We start from the raw sequence: 19,271 nt of genomic DNA on the forward strand, positions 1-19,271 counted from the left end.
ACACTTGTTCACTAATTATATTTTATCATTTTTATTTTTTTTAAATAAAGTTTGTTTTCATAAGATATTTAAAATTTTGAAATTATAAATCATAATATCATTATCAAGGTTATTTTCAAAATTGATGAGAAGATATTATCATCATTATGATTAATATTGTGATATTGTTAAGGTGAAGGAGAGGAAAAATTATTATTATTATTATTATTATTATGATTATTATTATTATTATTAAAAGGTTTTGTTCCTATCAATAATTTATTTAAAATTTTTTATGATTGTTATGATTAGTGTGAAATATGCTAAATGTAATGATGAAGTTTACTAGAATAAATTTAATCTTAAAGATTTAATCTTATTAATGTTAGCATGTTTTGGATATTATTATGACTAATTTTTATACAATATGATATATTTTATTGTAGTTATTTTTTATTAAAGGAAATAATAATTTATTTAATTAGTCACTGTTAGTAATTTTTTGAGTAATTTACGTTAATAGATTATTTAGACACTCTTAAAGTCTCAAACTTTTAATTTATTTTTTTTTGTTTTTTGTTAGGAAACTTTTAATCTTTTTGGTAGCAACTTGTTTTGTTGGGTATACCACTTTGAACACTCATGACTTATATAATTATTAGGGGGCAGGGACACCTTCATATTTTGGCCAGCCCAAAAAATTTAGTCTATATATATAAAATAAAAAAAAAAAGTATCCTCCCAAGTTCATTGATCAAAAACAAAAGTTCGTGCCATTAAGTATTAACCATCTTTCATTAGATTTTTAATCATATGACATAAGAGACATACTATTGTGAAATAAATAAGAAAGATGTTCTAAATATAAAATAAAGATATCTAACTAGAAGACTCTAATATTAATATAATTAGCTCAATAAAGATGATTCATATATTTATATATAGTAATAAAAAGAGAGAGAGAAAAACTATCTATAAAGAGAGAGTGATATTTTATTGCTTCTGTGTGTGTTGTACGTAAGGCTATGAAGCCTTATTTATAGCTGTACAAATTAACCTCTATTAAAGATTGGTCTTCAAATTTCTCTCTTGAAAACTTCAGCCTTGTGGAAAAATGGGCATCCACCTAGGTTATCTTATCACAACACTCCCCCTTGGATGACCATTTAGGATAATTGCCTCGTTAAAACCTTACTAAAGAAAAACCCAGTGGGAAAAAATCTGACCAAGGAAAAAAGAGTACAGTCTCCCCCTTTTGCTGACATTATTTTATATCTCGAAATCGGCGCATCCCAATCTGATGTACCAATCTTTCAAAAGAAGATTTTGGGAGTGACTTTGTGAATAAATCTGCCAGATTATCACTTAAGCGGATCTGTTAGACATCAATTGCCCCTTGATTTTGAAGATCATGAGTGAAGAAGAATTTGGGAGAAATATGTTTTGTTCTATCACCTTTGATATATCCGCCTTTAAGTTGAGCAATACATGCTGTATTATCTTCAAACAGGACAGTTGGAGCTATCTTCTGATCAATCAGTCCACATGATGACAGAATATATTGGATCACACTCCTCAGCCAAAAACACTCGCGACTAGCTTCATGTATCGCTAGTATTTCAGCATGATTAGAGGAGGTTGCTGCTATCGTCTGTTTCGTGGACCTCCATGATATAGCTGTTCCACCATATGTAAACAGGTATCCTGTTTGAGATCTCCCTTTATGTGGATCAGACAAGTATCCAGCATCTGCATAACCAACTAGTTATGACTTGGATCCATAAGGATAGAACAATCCCAAATCAACCGTTCTATGAAGATATCGAAAGATTTGTTTGATTCCACTCCAATGTCTTCTGGTTGGAGAGGAACTATACCTTGCTAGTAAGTTCACAGCAAATGATATATCGGGTCGTGTATTATTAGCAAGATACATTAGCGCTCCAATGGCACTAAGATATGGTACTTCAGGACCAAGGATATCTTCATTCTCTTCTTTAGGACGGAATTGATCTTTCTCCACACCCAAAGATCTTACGATCATTGGGGTACTTAATGGATGTGACTTATCCATATAAAATCTTTTCAAGATCTTCTCTGTGTATGTTGTTTGATGAATAAAGATCCCATTTTTTATATGCTCGATCTGCAGGCCGAGACAAAATTTAGTTCTTCCAAGATTTTTCATCTCAAACTCTTCTTTTAGAGTTTTTATAATCGTTGGAATCTCTTCAAGAGTCCCAACGATATTTAAATCATCAACGTACACAGCAATTATAATGAATCCAGATGCGGATTTCTTTATGAAAACACATGGACAGATATCATCATTCTTGAATCCATTTTTGGCCAGATACTCAGTAAGACGATTATACCACATTCGTCCAAATTGCTTTAGACCATATAAAGATCTTTGCAATTTGACTGAGTATAACCCTTGCGAATATTCATTGGATGGTTTAGATATCTTTAATCCTTCAGGGACTTTCATATAGATATCACGATCTAATGATCCGTATAAATAGACTGTTACCACATCCATTAAATGCATATGCTGTTTATGATATGTAGATAAACTGACCAAATAACGCAATGTTATCGCATCCACTACAGGGGAATACGTTTCTTCATAATCTATACCAGGCCTTTGTGAAAAACCTTGTGCCACAAGTCGGGCTTTATAGCGCACAACTTCATTTTTCTCATTTCGCTTTCTCACAAATACCCACCGGTATCCAACAGGTTTTACATCTTCTGGTGTACGGACTACAGGTCCGAAGACTTCACGTTTTGCAAGTGAGTCTAATTCAGCCTTCATGGCTTCTTTCCATTTTGGCCAATTATTCCTTTGTCGACATTCTTCGACTGATCTTGGTTCAAGATCCTTACTTTCATGCATGATATTCAATGCCACATTATATGCAAATATTTCATTGACAATTGTCTTATTTCGGTCTCATTTCTCTCCTGTAAAGACATAATTTATCAAGATCTCATCATTTTCACAATTTTCAAGTACCTGAACGTCTTCTGGCGTTATATCAGAATTTTGGACAACTGCAGGTGTCTCTACTATGTCTTTTTCAACAGGAATAGTATTTACCTCTTTTCTCTTTCGAGGATTTTTATCTTTGGAACCGACAGGCCAGCCACGCTTCTGGCGTGTATTTGCTTCAGTGGCTATTTGTCCTACTGGGACATCAATTCGAATTGGGGCATTTTTCACCCTGCCACGCTTCTGGCGTGAATATGCTTCATTGGCTACTTGTCCTACTGGGACATCAATTCGAATTGGGGCATTTTCCGCTGGTATATAAGATTTGGTTATCCTCTTTGTATCGGAAAATGCATCAGGCAATTCATTTGCTATTCTTCGCAAATGTATAATCTTTTGAACTTCTAGTTCACATTGCCCTGATCGAGGATCTAAATGCATCAACGATGATGCATTCCAATTAAGTTCCTTTTCAGGAAACTTATTCTCTCCCCCTAATGTTGGAAATTTTGATTCATCAAAATGACAATCTGCAAATCGGGCTTTAAATACATCTCCAGTTTGTATCTCAAGATACCTCACTATAGAGGGAGAATCATATCCAACATATATCCCCAATTTTCTTTGGGGTCCCATTTTGGTGCGATTAGGTGGTGCAATGGGAACATATATCGCACACCCAAATATTCTTAAATGGGAAACATTTGGCTGCTGGTCAAAAGCTAATTGCATAGGAGAAAACTTATGGTAACTCGTTGGCCTCAAACGAATAAGTGCTGCGGCATGTAAAATAGCATGCCCCAAACCGAAATTGGGAGATTTGTTCTCATAAGGGTCTAGCAATCGATTGGAGGAGTTTAATAAGTGATTCTGCTAACCCATTTTGTGTGTGAACATAAGCTACTGGATGTTCAACATTTATTCCATTAGCCATACAATAAGCATCAAATGCTTGGGAAGTAAATTCACCAGCATTATCAAGACGAATTACTTTTATTGGATTTTCTGGAAATTGTGCTTTTAATCGAATAATTTGAGCCAGTAATCTCGCAAACGCCAGGTTGCGAGAAGATAATAAGCATACATGTGACCATCTCGAAGATGCGTCTATCAGGACCATAAAATATCTAAAAGATCCACATGGTGGATGAATAGGTCCACATATATCACCTTGAATCCTTTCTAGGAATTCAGGGGACTCAAATCCAATCTTTACTGGTGATGGCCTTAAAATTAACTTCCCTTGAGAACATGCAGCACAACAAAATTCACTAGATTTAAGAATCTTCTGGTTCTTTAGTGAATGTCCATGAGAGTTTTCAATAATTCTCCTCATCATGGTTGTTCCCGGATGACCCAATCTATCATGCCAAGTTATGAATTCATTTGGACTAGTAAACTTCTGGTTTACAATGGCATGTGATTCAATTGCACTAATCTTGGTATAATACAATCTGGATGAAAGTGAGGGTAATTTTTCTAATATAACTTTCTTATTTAAATCATGAGTTGTAATACATAAATACTCATGATTTTTCTCATTCATTGTCTCAATATGATATCTATTTCGGCGAATATCTTTGAAACTCAACAAGTTTCTCAGGGACTTGGTAGATAATAGTGCATTATTTATTATAAATTTTGTTCCTCCAGGAAACAAAATTATAGCTCTTCCGGAGCCTTCTATCACATTGCCCGAGCCAATAATAGTATTAACATATTCGTCTTTTGGCACAAGATGGGTAAAATATATATTACTTTTAAGAATAGTGTGTGAACTCGCACTATCCGCAAGGCAAATATCTTCAGAATATGTCCTTGCCATTTTTCTTCAAAAATAAATGATAATAATAATAAAATGAGTAGAAGTACATGCACAGTAAAATTATTCACATGAATACTTAACAAACACATACATATATCAAACTATTCCATCATTGATCAAATAGCCAATACTTCCTTTAGGATCCTCAAAGAAATTAGATACATCATAATGAGTGGTGGAATTTTCATAATTTGAATCATTCTCTAACATATCGGGCGTGAGGAAGTATCACCGTCTTTTCATGATTATTCTTTTTTTTTCAAGGTCTTTCCACAGATCTGCAGGATCTTTTAATGTGGGATATTCATTTTTTAATCATTTTTCAATCATTCTTCAAGATGATGACGAAGGAAAACCATAACTTTGGCTTTATCCTTCTGGGATGTATTATTTTCAGCCTTAATGGTATCTTCAAGATCCATTGAATCAAGATGGATTTCAACATCTATATCCATGATAAATAATTATTTTAAATATATCAAAAGCATTATATTCAAGATGAAAGAGTTTCGACATAATAAAAATTTGTTACCTGGAGTTTTCCTAAAATTTGATCAGAGTCTCGTGCTGATAACGTATTGTGAAATAAATAAGAAAGATGTTCTAAATATAAAATAAAGATATGTAACTAGAAGACTCTAATATTAATATAATTAGCTCAATAAAGATGATTCATATATTTATATGTAGTAATAAAAAGAGAGAGAGAGAAACTATGTATAAAGAGAGAGTGATATTTTATTGCTTCTGTGTGTGTTGTACGTAAGGCTATGAAGCCTTATTTATAGCTGTACAAATTCAATCTCTATTAAAGATTGGTCTTTAAATTTTTCTCTTGAAAACTTCAGCCTTGTGGAAAAATGGGCATCCACCTAGGCTATCTTATCACAACACATACTACCTGAATTCACCTGATTCTAACAACTTTTTGACATAGGTCCCGCTATTGACTGAACCTGTTCTCTCACACACGTCCTAATGACAACTCGTCCACATTAGATTCAGACCTCTGGATGTCCCTCGCTATTCACACCATAAAACTTCCCTTAATATTAATATTAAATGTAAAGGTTAAACAATGACCGTTTCGGTTTAGTTTATTCTTTATATATATATATATATATATATATATATATATATATATATATATATATTATTTGTTGGTGTTAACGGTATTTAGTATCTATTCAATGAAATAACCAAAAGTCACATCTACTCATTATACAAGTTAACGTGACTTTTTTCTATTCATATGCATGCAATATATATAGGTGAATAACCCACTATTTGAGATAAGTATAACACATAATTAAAAGTGTTTTTAATTTTTTTGTTCAAAAAATTTAGAAATTTTTTATTATTGCTAAATAAGAAATTTATAGGTTTTATTATATCTTAAGAAAGTATTGTTGTCAATCCTATAGCAATCAAGTGTGGGGATAAATATCTCTCTAAAAAAAACGATTTAATCGTGACTTGAAACTACAACACAATTAAATTTTGTCATCTTTTTAATCATAATTTTTTCAACAATTTTAGAGAGATATTCTTGAAGATGACTCAAAATCAAATCACCATATTCAAAGTCATGAATCAAGAGTTTGTCAAGTTAGATCGCTTTGATGGAACGAACTTCAACCGTTGGAAGGACAAGATGATGTTTCTTCTTACGGTTCTCAATCTTGCATATGTTATTGATCTAAAGACTACACCAATTGTCGATGCCGTTGAAAATGCCACACCAGAAGAGAAGGAAAAGATTATTCAATTAAAGAAGAAACATGATGAAGATACTTTTGCATGTTGAGGTCATATTCTCAACACTTTATCCGACTGACTCTACGATCTTTACATGTCAATTCAATCACCATTGGAGATTTGGAAGTTTTTGGAAGAAAAGTACAATACTGAACGATAAGGAACAGATAAGTTTATTATGATGAAATATTTTGAATTTATTATGAATGATACTATGTCTGTTATAGATCAAATTCATGAATTACAAATTTTTGTAAGTAGACTTCGTGATCTACAAGTGGTGATCCCTGAATCACTACAAGTAAGAGCAATTATTTCAAAATTGCTTTCATCTTAGAATAGTTATAGGAAGAAACTTTTACATCATGGTGAGGAATTCACAATGAGAAATTATTAAGGCATATACGTATAAAGGAGAAAACTCGAAAACGTGATATTGTGTATCTTTCTCAAAGTTCTAAAGTGAATCAGATTAGTGAAGACAAAACCAATAAGAAGAAAAGAAAGTTCTCAAAAGATTCATCAAAGTAAGACAAGAAGAGACAAAGAGAGTATTATCATTGCCACAAGAAAGGACATTACATCAAAGAATGTAGACTTCTGAAGAAGGAAGCACCAAAAGCTAACTTAGTGGAAGAAAAAAAACTAATTGCTATGGATAGAAGTAGTACAAAATATGCATATTGGCATAGTTACAGAACTCAACATAGCAACATAAGAAAAATCACTTGAATGGTGGTTAAATTTTGGGACTACTGTTCACATTTGCAATGATTGCAACCAATTCAAAATATATGAAGAAATGAACAATAGAGAAGTCTTGATGGGCAATGACAACTCAGTCAAAGTTTGTGGTTAAGGAACTGTAGAATTCTATACCTGTCATACCCAATAGCACACATCTAAATCAAGCAAAACAAATAAAACTAATTTATTCATGTATTTATCAGCCTACTGCTCTACCATGAGACAAATATCAGTATTCTATTATGATCACAGCAATTGCCAGCACCTCAGATTTAGATTTTAAAACAAAACTAAGATATTACATAACATTGTTGCCTACAAGCCTAATGAATTTAAAACTAAGATATCACTTAGCATTAATACCTACAAGCCTGATGACTTCAAAAAATGATCAAAAATGCAAAAATTATTCAAACTTACTGGATGTAAAAATCAATAATTATGTCATTAAGAAATGTGTCTGGCTACAAGAGATCAACATCTCTCTTATTTAGAGAAACAATATCTGAATCCCTTTTTGGATAGATTACTTCATCAAAAGGCTGCACGAAACTGTTTCAGATAGTAAAACCTAAGTATTAGCACAACTCACAATTTAATACTCCCTTCCCACCCATCAAAACAAAAGAAATACTCACACTTTCTAAAGAAAATAACAACAATAAAATCAGAGGACAAGAACATGCAACGTATTAAAGTAGAGAATAGAAGATATCACGATATATTACATCCACTTTAATGAACACCTTGTGAAGAACTAATAGATTAAAGGAGATATGCCTAAACTTCATTCCCAATAAAAAATGTTGTACAAAGGAAAACTTTCTAACATACAAAAAATTAAGGATTTGCAACCTCTTAAGCAAAACATCTAGGCAGCAAACACTAAACAACACAGAAATTACATATCACAAAGGAAAACATTCAAATTCAGCATATATCATGCAAATGCAAGATAGACAAACTTCAGAAAGAAATGAAGTGCAATAATTCTATGGTATTTATGAATCTAAGCATACTTGTTTAAAAGATAAAATAAAATTCAAACTCACTTAGGGAAGTAGCTTCTCGGATCTTCTGAATCATTTTCATTGCCTTCTATGTCCATACTGCAACTGAAAATATAATTAAAAGAATGTTATCTTACGTTAAGTGATACAAAATGGCATGCCGAAATTCTGAACCAATAAGTAAGCTTTGCTATGAGAAATGCAACTCCACATCATAAGTTCATATAATACAAAAATAACAAAGAAAAAGACAAATAATATTCTTAATAAAAGCAACAGAATTCCGTAGACACTCATGAATTGCAAATCAACTACAATTAATATAAATTACCAAGCTAACATTCTACGGCTGCAAATCTACGCTTAGTGCAACATATTATAACCATTGATATATAACAGACCAAGGAAGACTAATTTGATGACTTACTGAAGCACAATTTTTCAAATATGTAAGTATCTTATATTCAGATATGTGATCTGTTTATGTCTTAGGGACCAATTAGAATCAACAACCGCAATCTCCAATTCCTTAATCTCCAATTCCTTAATGCCTAGCACATGCAGTTAAAAGTCAACTTATATTAATTGAAAATATTATATATGTCATGTATGCCACATGTGGTAAAGAAGAAAATCTCTCTACATGGATTAATTACTCTAAATACACTCACCTTAAGTGGTGTTTGTTTGATTTGACTCGGTTGCTTTACAAGATATTACACGAAGCTTTAAAATGATAGTTGCACTCTGAAGGAAGTATAAATCAGGATATAATGCGGCTCCTTAATGAAATCTTCCTTGAAATCAAATTGATCCACCAGCAATTATAAGTTAGTAGATGCAAAATATTGTATCTCAGATAATCACATATTCAATCCAGCAAGAATAACACCTATATTTTGAAATATGAAATTCAAGAAACTATTCTATTCGGATAAAATGCTAAAGGAATATCCAGAACTATGTTCATAAAATTTTTGTAAATATACAAAAAAAGAGTAATAAGCCTTCCTATCAAATAGTAATAGGCATTATAAACTAGTTAAAGAAGTCACAACATCCAGAAGAAATTCACCAGTTTAATATCTACCTAAAATCTGTCAATGGATCCTTCTCTTACCAGCCCATTTATTTCCATTACTCAGAAATCAAGCCATGGAGTTCTTCAGCAGGATATGCAGCATTCCACAAAACCCTTAGAGCATCCTAAGATCATCAATAGCAAATATAAATTATATTGCTTATGGAAATAAGCCACATGGATATTGTCACATACTTACAATAACCTAAAAATAATTAATATAAGAAATACCTGGTGCTCAGGAATAGAACTATCATATGGGACATCTATATGACTCTATAACTTTTGTAGGCTTTTCTACTAATGAACTAAATTTAGCATTAAGAATTTGTTGTAGCAAAATGTAAATGGAAAATAGGAAAAGTGTGTACATGTCATTTTGATCTCAGAAGCTTTAGAAAGAAAACAGAGAAAAACTTTAAACAAAAACCCCATTACTTATGGCATTACAATTCAAATGAGCTACAAATTAGACATAACCAAAGATCTACAAAAACAAAAACTCATGTTCCGTACTAAATTCTATGTTCATCATCAACTATTACTTAATAGAGTAATATATCAATTAAAAAAAGAATAAATTAAAAATAAAATAATACTTTCTTTTCACATATTGAAAATAAGACGCATATTTGAGCTCCGAATTCACAGTCACCTTCTCATCAAGCATACATATGCCCAGGAAATAAGCTATTATAAAAATAGGCATTAATATTATAAAATGCATTGTTCAATATGATAAATATACACGTCTCACTAATTTTACAATTCAAATTCAACAATGGTGCATATTCTACACTCTTAAATATAAAAACGATTATACTATCTTTCTAAAATTAACACAATACAAGAGATTGAAATTCAATGAATTTGGAAAATGAAGCGAGAAAAAAAGGAGTACCTTAGCAGCTGAAAATGCAATTCTGGAATCACCAGTGTCATACTCGAGACACTCGGGCTTGAATTGAGCAGATTTTAACAGTAGGAATTCATTCAATTCATGGCCAACACATGTTAACAAATAATAATAATGAAGCAGTAAAAATTAGAAAAGAAAGAACACAAAGAGTAACAAATCCTGTTGAGAATATCTCATCCAGCCACTAGCATAAAATCAAAATTGAATGAATGAATTAATAACAATCACATGCAGATTATCAATCGCAAATTATGCAATATATTCTAAACTTAAACACAATATACTTAGGAAATTTGAAAAACAACTAAGAAATAGGCACTTACCTTTGCTGCAACATGAACTGCCAAAACTTTCTAAAGGAATCAACAAGAAAAAAGAAAGTAAGTACTAAGAAATGATAAGTTGAAGAATATAGACATCCATTGCTAATGCAACTAGGATTCTCACATGGAGATTTTGCTTTCCTCAAATTCCAAGCACCATCATCTGGAAATGCTATAACAAACTAGAAACAATAAGTTCAAATTCGATATATTAGAAATAAGAAGTGAATCGCAACTAGAGCAATGTACCGCACATATAATACAACAACCATTGTAAAGATTCAGGATAAAATGTAACAACTTTGAGGAGTACTCACATTATTAGTGTCCGAAAGCTGACTCAGTCATTACTTTAAGAGAGAAATACCAGTCTCAAACAAGGGCATAATCTCATCCCTAAAATAAAACCTCTCCTGCATGAATTTTAAATAAATAGTACAAAATAATTGAGTGAATAGGTACAATATATGAAAATAAAATCAAAGTAACTATACATATGTTGATATGCAATGTTCAAAAAGCCACAAGCTACTATTAACAGTAATAAGTATCAACCACATCATCAGAATTTTAAGAAACATATAATATTCAGGAGTTACACACTTTAATATAGCAGGGTAAAGAAATAGAAGGCGGAGGGAACAACGGACAAGCATGGGAGAAATGGTCAAATGATGGATTAGAGCAACAATTTGTGAAGTTAATGGAAGAAGATGTTGGAGCTGCCATGCAATTCCTTCAATCCAAGGTACTTTGTGAAGGATTACAAAGTGTTCATAAAACATAGCAGAAGTAATAAAGTAATTCTATTGATATGTTTTGTGCTTAAAATTTTATAGAAATAAGACGAGTTAGATACCAATACCTGAGTATGCTAGTGAGTAAAACTTTCTCTTTCGATAGTACGAAGGTATTATGTGTATCCACATCGAGACTTATCATTGTTGTCAACTCCTTAACCAATGGATTTAACTGAGAAACCTCTTACAAGTCCTTGCACCAGCAATTCTTCACCAAGAATTGGACTATTTGTGTATGTGGAGGTAGAAGAATAAAGGTAGGGTGTTTCCTTTACCATATATCTATATATAGTATGAGATTGGTAACTGATTTTAGGATCAAATCTTATGAATCAAATTACAATTTAATTTATAACAGAATCAGTTAGGATCTTATTCATATTTAAAACTCATCATAGAATAAATAATTAATTATTTAATATTCCATTTGAATTAATATAATTATTTATTTAATCAAATCAAAATAATAATTAAATAATTCTTTATCAAGGATTAGAACACTTGTTAGTGTGTGATCCCATAGGTTCAATACTGAGCGGGTAGTAAATTAGTCATACTAAATTTACTAATTAAGGTTGGCATCTAGCAACACTCCTTGACGACCTGATAGTATGAAGTAATAATATTTTTACTTAGAATCCAAGAAGAACAAAAATATAACTCCTTCCATATTTTTCAGCTCTTGGCTAACTTTTAGAGTATGGTTTGATTGTCAAACTCTAACTTATTACCATTATTATAATAAATTATAAATGACCTAAAAAACTCATTTCTTTATTCATTCAAACCCCTTGGCCAAGGTATTATTTTATTCATTTATTATAATCGTAGAGCCCGAACTCATTACCATAGTTAATGAATTTCATATTGACTAATCATTAATTCTACAAGTATTTAAATCATACCCAATATCCATTCAACTAGTACCGTAGGGTATTAGGTATTTAGAATCAAAGTATAATAAATACATTGTCAATTATTATGATAGTCGCAGGAAAAAGAAAAATTCTATTATGTTCATCATGAGAATATCTTATTGACAAATATACGGTAACTATAACCATTAGGAATTCTCAAAGTGAGTCAGTTCAATGGTCGTATCTCCATATGTACCATTTATATATATAATTTAATAAATGATATCTATTAATATTCATCCAATGAAGACTATTATATATATATATATATATATATATATATATATATATATATATATATATATATATATATATATATATAAAATCTACCCGAATCACTAATGTTTTTGTCCAGTAATCTGAGCCGAGTTATAACTCCTTCTAGTGCCGAGGTATAACTCCTTCTGTGTGAATGGAGTTTTCTGTCCTAAGAGCACAGATGTCGAGCTATACTTCAGCCGTCAAGGAACATCGGAGGAGGTTGGGACCTGCAAAGAGACTCCAACGCTCAAGTCAGAAAGAGTGTTTTAGCTTTCTTTAAAAGAGAAAATAAAAGAGAGAGTTCTCTGTGTACTTATCCTGCTATGTTTTCTTGGTTCTGTTTATATAAGATTTGTATATGACTTAATTGTGGTATGTTCTCCTCATTCTGAGATCTGAGGCATGGATACGGTTCGAGAATCTCACAGAGAATTGTTTGGTGGCTTCTTTGAAAAGGTCTTTTTAGGGTTATCAGCAAGTAACCATTCTCTTTTTGAATTTGCTACACGTGGCCGAGTTATAGCACACGTGGCCGACTTATACAAATGGATCACGAACTGCTCTGTTTTGAATTTGCAAGTGGCCGAGCTATAGCTTACTTGGCCGACTTATAAGGACAAATCAGACCTAATCTCCGAATTATAGCTTGTATCCGCCGAGTTATAATGACCAGATCAACTAATGTCCTAATTTTAGTGATTCTATGAGTAAGAACAATTTAAATTAAAAGTACTCAAAAACATATATCTTATTATTACGATCCCTATCATAATTATTTGTTTCTAATTTTAATTAAGGATAATATCGTAAATTATAAAAGTTTATTCTTATAAAAAAATAATAATAATTCATAATAGTATTTTTTTGGACATGCACACTTATCTTTAACACTTCGCATTATGCCTATTTCTCTTGCCTCTGCCATCTTTCATATGCCTCCTTCAGACCCATCATCACTCATCAAGCCAGAATCTAACTCTTATTCATAGATACCACAAACATAATCATCATCGTATTTTACTTTGTGCTAATATACCATCCATTATTCATCATTCAATATAGCTTTATTAGATCAATCTAAAATATTATGTTGATTGTGTTTAATTAACACTTACATATACATGATTGTATTTGGTAGTTGAGTATGATGCAAATAGAGACAAATAATTACAAAATTATGCTTGAAATTAAAGGGAAGTATATATATATATATATATATATATATATATATATATATATATTTGTGTATTTCAAAGCTGCTCACAGTTGTCTTCACATTCGAATTCATGATAAATTAAGACTTATTTATTGGCTTTTTAGAACAATATTTTTCCATTTACACTTTTGAACAATGAACATAATTGTTTGGATTGATGCAGTGATTAATTGAATTGAAAGACTGTGTAGAAATTTGTATTAAACACTTAGTGTGCTCTAATTGCCTGGCAAACAATCATGCATATCTAAACTAATAATGTATGATTTTTAACAACTTAATCAGCAAATAAACAACTTAATTAAAACGAAATTCAAAACCTAACTACTAATAACCAATTAAAAACTTAAATTAACTAATAATTATACATCAAATTAATTATTACGTAAAGATTAAAGAGGATTGAAGGAGCAAGAAGCTAAATGAACAAGAGAATTGGAACTCACCAAACCGTGGGACGAGCAGACGATGGAACCGATGAGAAGATGACAGTGCATGCGAGAAGACGACGGTGCAAGCAACAACACTAGCGACGAGAGGATGAACCAGAGGCGAGACAACACAAGCTGAAGTGAGAGTGAGAACAGGCAATTTGTAACACCCTAATTACCCTAAGCCTGACCTCTAGCCGTAAGGCAAAGGTTAATCAGAGGTTACGAAAATTCTAAGGCTTATACATATTTATATATAGAAGGAAATAATATGTTCTAGAAGCCTGATGAAAGATTAAGCTCAAAGACAGAATTACAGAAGCAGGAAACGTTCACACGAAGCTAACGCACAAGACACAAGGTATAGATGCAAGAGAATAGAAACATATCTATATGTAAGAGTATAATAATCATAGGGAACTAGCCGCAGCTTGCGGAGTTTAAGGCGACTAGTTACAAATAAAAAAATAGAGTTTTGGAGTTAAAACAGCTTATACAATTTATCTCTCAAGTAAGCCTCTAAGGCCATAAAGATAAATATACAAGAGATGTGAGAGTAAATATAACAAAGTAAAGTAGAAATAAACCAAGGAGAAACCATACTCTGCTCTATCACCATATCCGCAATCTCACCGAAGTGGATTTGTAACCTGCATCTGAAAAATAACAACAACATATAGTATGAGAACCGGAGGTTCTCAGTATGGTAACAGTGCCCAATATGTAAGATGTAAGGCTCCGGGATGCCGAAGGCAATCCTGGAACTTCACATCGAATACGAATATTCAAGCTTAGAATAAAATAAATAAATAAATAAATAACTTAAACCATAATCAGGGTTATCTAAACTTAGGGGAATTCTAACTAATACTAATCACACCGCTGTATCCCACAGCCTTCGCCAACCTAACCTCCGTGCGATCCCATCGCCACCACCTACCTAACCTCCTCAGCACCAGGCAATCACAATTAATGCAAACAAGTAATAGTCATATATCACAATTAATTCAAGAAGAAAGTAAGCATATTATATAATTAGGCAAACTCAAGTAATCAAAGCAAACAAGCACATAAAAGATGTATATGATGAATGCCTGTCCTATTGGCTCGTGATATCACTTGTCGGTCCGTAAATGCCAACCCAACACATCCTCCCAGATGTAGCCTTTTCTGCCATGCCAGAGATATAGTGCCCTGCACACTCATGCAGCAGCGAACCTGCTATGCCAGAGATATAGTGCCCTGCACACTCATGTAGTAGGGAGTCTACTACACCAGGGATATAGGCCCCGCACACTTCATGCAGCAGAGAAATCTATTATGCCAGGGATATAGGCCATGCACACTCTCAAAAACATATACTCATGCAGCAGAGGAATCTGCTACACCAGGGATATAGGCCCTACACACTCTCAACAACATATACTCATGCAGCAAAGGAATTTGCTACGCTAGGGATATAGGCCCTGCACACTCTCATATATTCCAATAATTCCATCATTACAACTTTGAGTCCTCGACTCATCTCAACCACTGTCCATCGACTTCAAAACATCACCATTCATCACCATTTCTCATCTCAAAACACTTTCATTTATCAATTCTCAATATTCCAAGGATATAGTGCCTGGCACACTTTCCTTCAATATCCATCAAGCTCATAATAACCATCATCAGTTCTTAATTCCATTCCGAACTCATTAGTACATCAGTTTCTCAACTCATTGTCAATAATCACCAAGTTCACTACTCTTCCTTCTCTCTCAACCAAACTCATCCTCAGTACACCAGAAACCTAAACCTCCATTCTCTAACTTTTCAAAATAATACCAAGTAAATTTCCTAGGACCTTTTCCATGCTTTGATACCCAAAAATAAGCTAAAGAATCTTAAAAAGGTATCACAGAAGCTTACAAGCTTGTTGGGAAGGTGAAATAGTTAAAAACAGAATTTTAGTTGAAAAACATGGCATGTGCGTACGCACAGGAGTGTGCGTGCGCATGTCCAGGAAAGTTTTCAAATGTGTACGCGTACGCACAGGTAGTAAAATTTTTAACTCTGTTCATTCGCACAAGACATGCGAATGGCCTCAACAGAGTGCACCTTCCAACGTGTGCATGCGCACTGGTTGCAAAACTTCATTGGTTATGTGTGCGCATGATGCGTGAGCATCTTTCCTATCTTTTCCTAGTGAATTTGCATCTAACTTGTTGAGTTTAATTAAGAATTAATTATATTTTACCCACTATGGATGCTATTTTGAGTTTTGTGCAATTTTATTAATTTTAGGTAGCATTCGGATGGATTTGATGAAGTTTCTGCAGAGAAAGAAAAGAAACCAAGGAGATGACCAGCGAATACCGATGCGGACGCATGGCTCACGCGACCGCGCAGAATGGAGGAAATCGCAATGACGCGATCGCGTGCCTGACGCGAACGCGTGGACTGGAATCTGCACAAATGACGCGAACACGTGACCGACGCGTACGCGTGACATGCGCCACGTGCAGAAAACGCAGAAAAACGCTGGGGGCGATTTCTGGGCTGTTTTGACCCAATTCGTAGCCCAGAAATAACAGATTAGAAGCTGCAGAAGGGACAAATCAAGTGGTCCCCACCCATCAGCTGAAGAGTTGTTAATTAATTCGAATTTAAATTCAAATCTTATTTTAGGAAAAGATATTATTTTAATTTTAATTTTAGAAATTTGATTTTTAAATTATTAGGATTAATTATAAAAGGGACCCCAATAGGGTGGTTCCAAAAGAACATTCCACAACATTATTCCGTACAAATTTACATTCCATATTCCATGAGCAACTAATCCTCCATTGTTAAGGTTAGGAGCTCTGTCTATTGTATGGATTGATAATATTATTTTTTTATTTTAATTCATGTTTTGATTTATATTTCAATAATTGTTTTCGTTCTTTATTTTATGAATTTGGGTGGAACGGAAGTATGACCCATGTTCTATTTGAGTTCTTGTATAACTTGGAAAAGCTCTTTACTTGAACAATAGCTTGAAAACATATTATCCTGAATTTCTAATTGTTTGTATTTAACGGGATACGTGACATATAATCCCTTTATTTTTGGATAATTAGGATTCTTGTGGCATATAAACTGGAATTTGATCATCACCCTCTAATTGAAATTAATTGACCAAGGAATTGGCAGTTGATGAATTTTAGAAGAGACTAGGAAGGTCTAAGGAATTAGGGTCTAGTCACAAATAGTTTGCCATGAATTAAATCTTGCATGATTAAAATAGTTAATAAGAAAAGTCAATCCAGAAAATAGATAACTCTAAAACCTTAACTGTTTTCTCCCATATTTTATTTTCAATTTATTTACGTGCCTGCCTTTGATATTCTGAGTTACTGTTTAATGCTTTTTGAATACCAAAACACTCTTCTCTGCTTGTCTAACTAATCCTATCAAACGCTATTGTTGCTTAATCCATCAATCCTCGTGGGATCGACCCTTACTCACGTAAGGTATTACTTGGTACGACCCGGTGCACTGCCGGTAAGTTTGTGGGTTATAAATTCCACATCAAGTTTTTGGCGCCGTTGCCGGGGATTGACTGTGATTAACAACTATTAGTTGTTTGATTGCTTAGATTAGGCGTTTTAATTTTAAATTAGTTCTATTTTATTATTATTAATTTTTATTTTTTTATTTTTTGTTTATTTTATTTCCCGTACAGTTCGTTCGTCTCCCCCCCTCCTGTTTCCTTTACGTCCTTTTTGCTTTGATCTTTCTTTCTTTTTTCTTTGGTTCGTTTTTATTTTTTTATTTTTATATTTTATTATTTCATTTTTATTTTAATTTCTTTCTATTTTTACTTTCTTTTATTTTTGTTTTTGTTTACTTCCATTATTTTATTTTCTCTTTCTATATTTTATTAGTTTTATTTTTATCTTTAAAAAAAAAATTTAGTATTAATGTTTTTTCCCTTAATTTCTGAAATTAAGTTTGGTGTTATCCAGTTGATTTTATTTTAATTTTTCTGTTTATTTTTCTTTTAAAATTTCGAATTTTTTTATTTATTTAATATTTTTATTTTATTTTACACGGGTTACCTCACAGGGACTTCTCTGCACTCTGACGTAGAGAGTCCCATTTTTTTCTTGTTTTTTGCTTGTGTATGCGCAGGAATAGAGACAAAGAACATCTCTTAGACTTTGATCCTGAACCTGAAAGAACTTTCAGGCGACGTTTACAACAAGCAAGACTTTGCAAGGCTGCAGAATCCACTATGGCAAATGATAATGCTAATGCCAATGTGGTAAATCCGAATGGGGATGATCAACAGAGGAGAGTGCTTGGCTCTTATTCTGCCCCTACTGTGGATCTTTATGGAAAAAGTATTGTGGTGCCTCCTATAACTGCAAACAACTTTGAGTTGAAGCCACAACTGGTCACCTTGGTGCAGCAAAACTGCCAGTATCATGAACTTCCTCATGAAGATCCAAATCAGTTCATATCTGATTTTCTGCAGATATGTGATACTGTGAAGACAAATGGAGTGAACCCAGAGGTGTATAAACTCCTGCTTTTCCCATTTGCTCTGAGGGATAAAGCAAAGCTATGGCTAGATTCCCAACCAAAGGAGAGTCTGAATACGTGGGAAAAGGTTGTTACGGAGTTTCTCACTAAATTTTTCCCACCAAAGAAGCCGACTAAGCTTAGATTGGAGGTTCAGACCTTCAGACAGAAGGAGGGTGAAACTCTTTATGAAGCTTGGGAGAGATACAAGCTACTAACTAGGCAATGCCCTCCAGACATGTTCTCCAAATGGACCCAACTAGATATCTTTTATGAAGGCTTGGGTGAGATGTACAAGATGAGCTTAGATACTTCTGCAGGCGGTTCATTGCACAAGAAGAAGACACTAGAGGAGACTATTGAGCTGATTGAATTGGTTGCAAGCAACCAATATTTATACTCATCTAACAGGAATCCTGTGAACTCTGAGACCGCTCAGAAGAGAGGCGTGTTGG

General features: G+C 32.9%; 1 non-coding gene across 1 annotated transcript; it reads right to left on the reverse strand.

Moving 5' to 3' along the window:
* Positions 1 to 18,952: 18,952 nt before the first annotated feature.
* On the reverse strand, positions 18,953 to 19,059 carry LOC112788127 (small nucleolar RNA R71). Its single transcript, XR_003195506.1, has one exon. It is a non-coding gene; the product is annotated as a small nucleolar RNA R71 (small nucleolar RNA).
* Positions 19,060 to 19,271: the final 212 nt, after the last annotated feature.

This window comes from Arachis hypogaea, chromosome 20, assembly GCF_003086295.3.
Source record: "Arachis hypogaea cultivar Tifrunner chromosome 20, arahy.Tifrunner.gnm2.J5K5, whole genome shotgun sequence".
NCBI classification, from domain to species: Eukaryota; Viridiplantae; Streptophyta; class Magnoliopsida; order Fabales; family Fabaceae; genus Arachis; species Arachis hypogaea.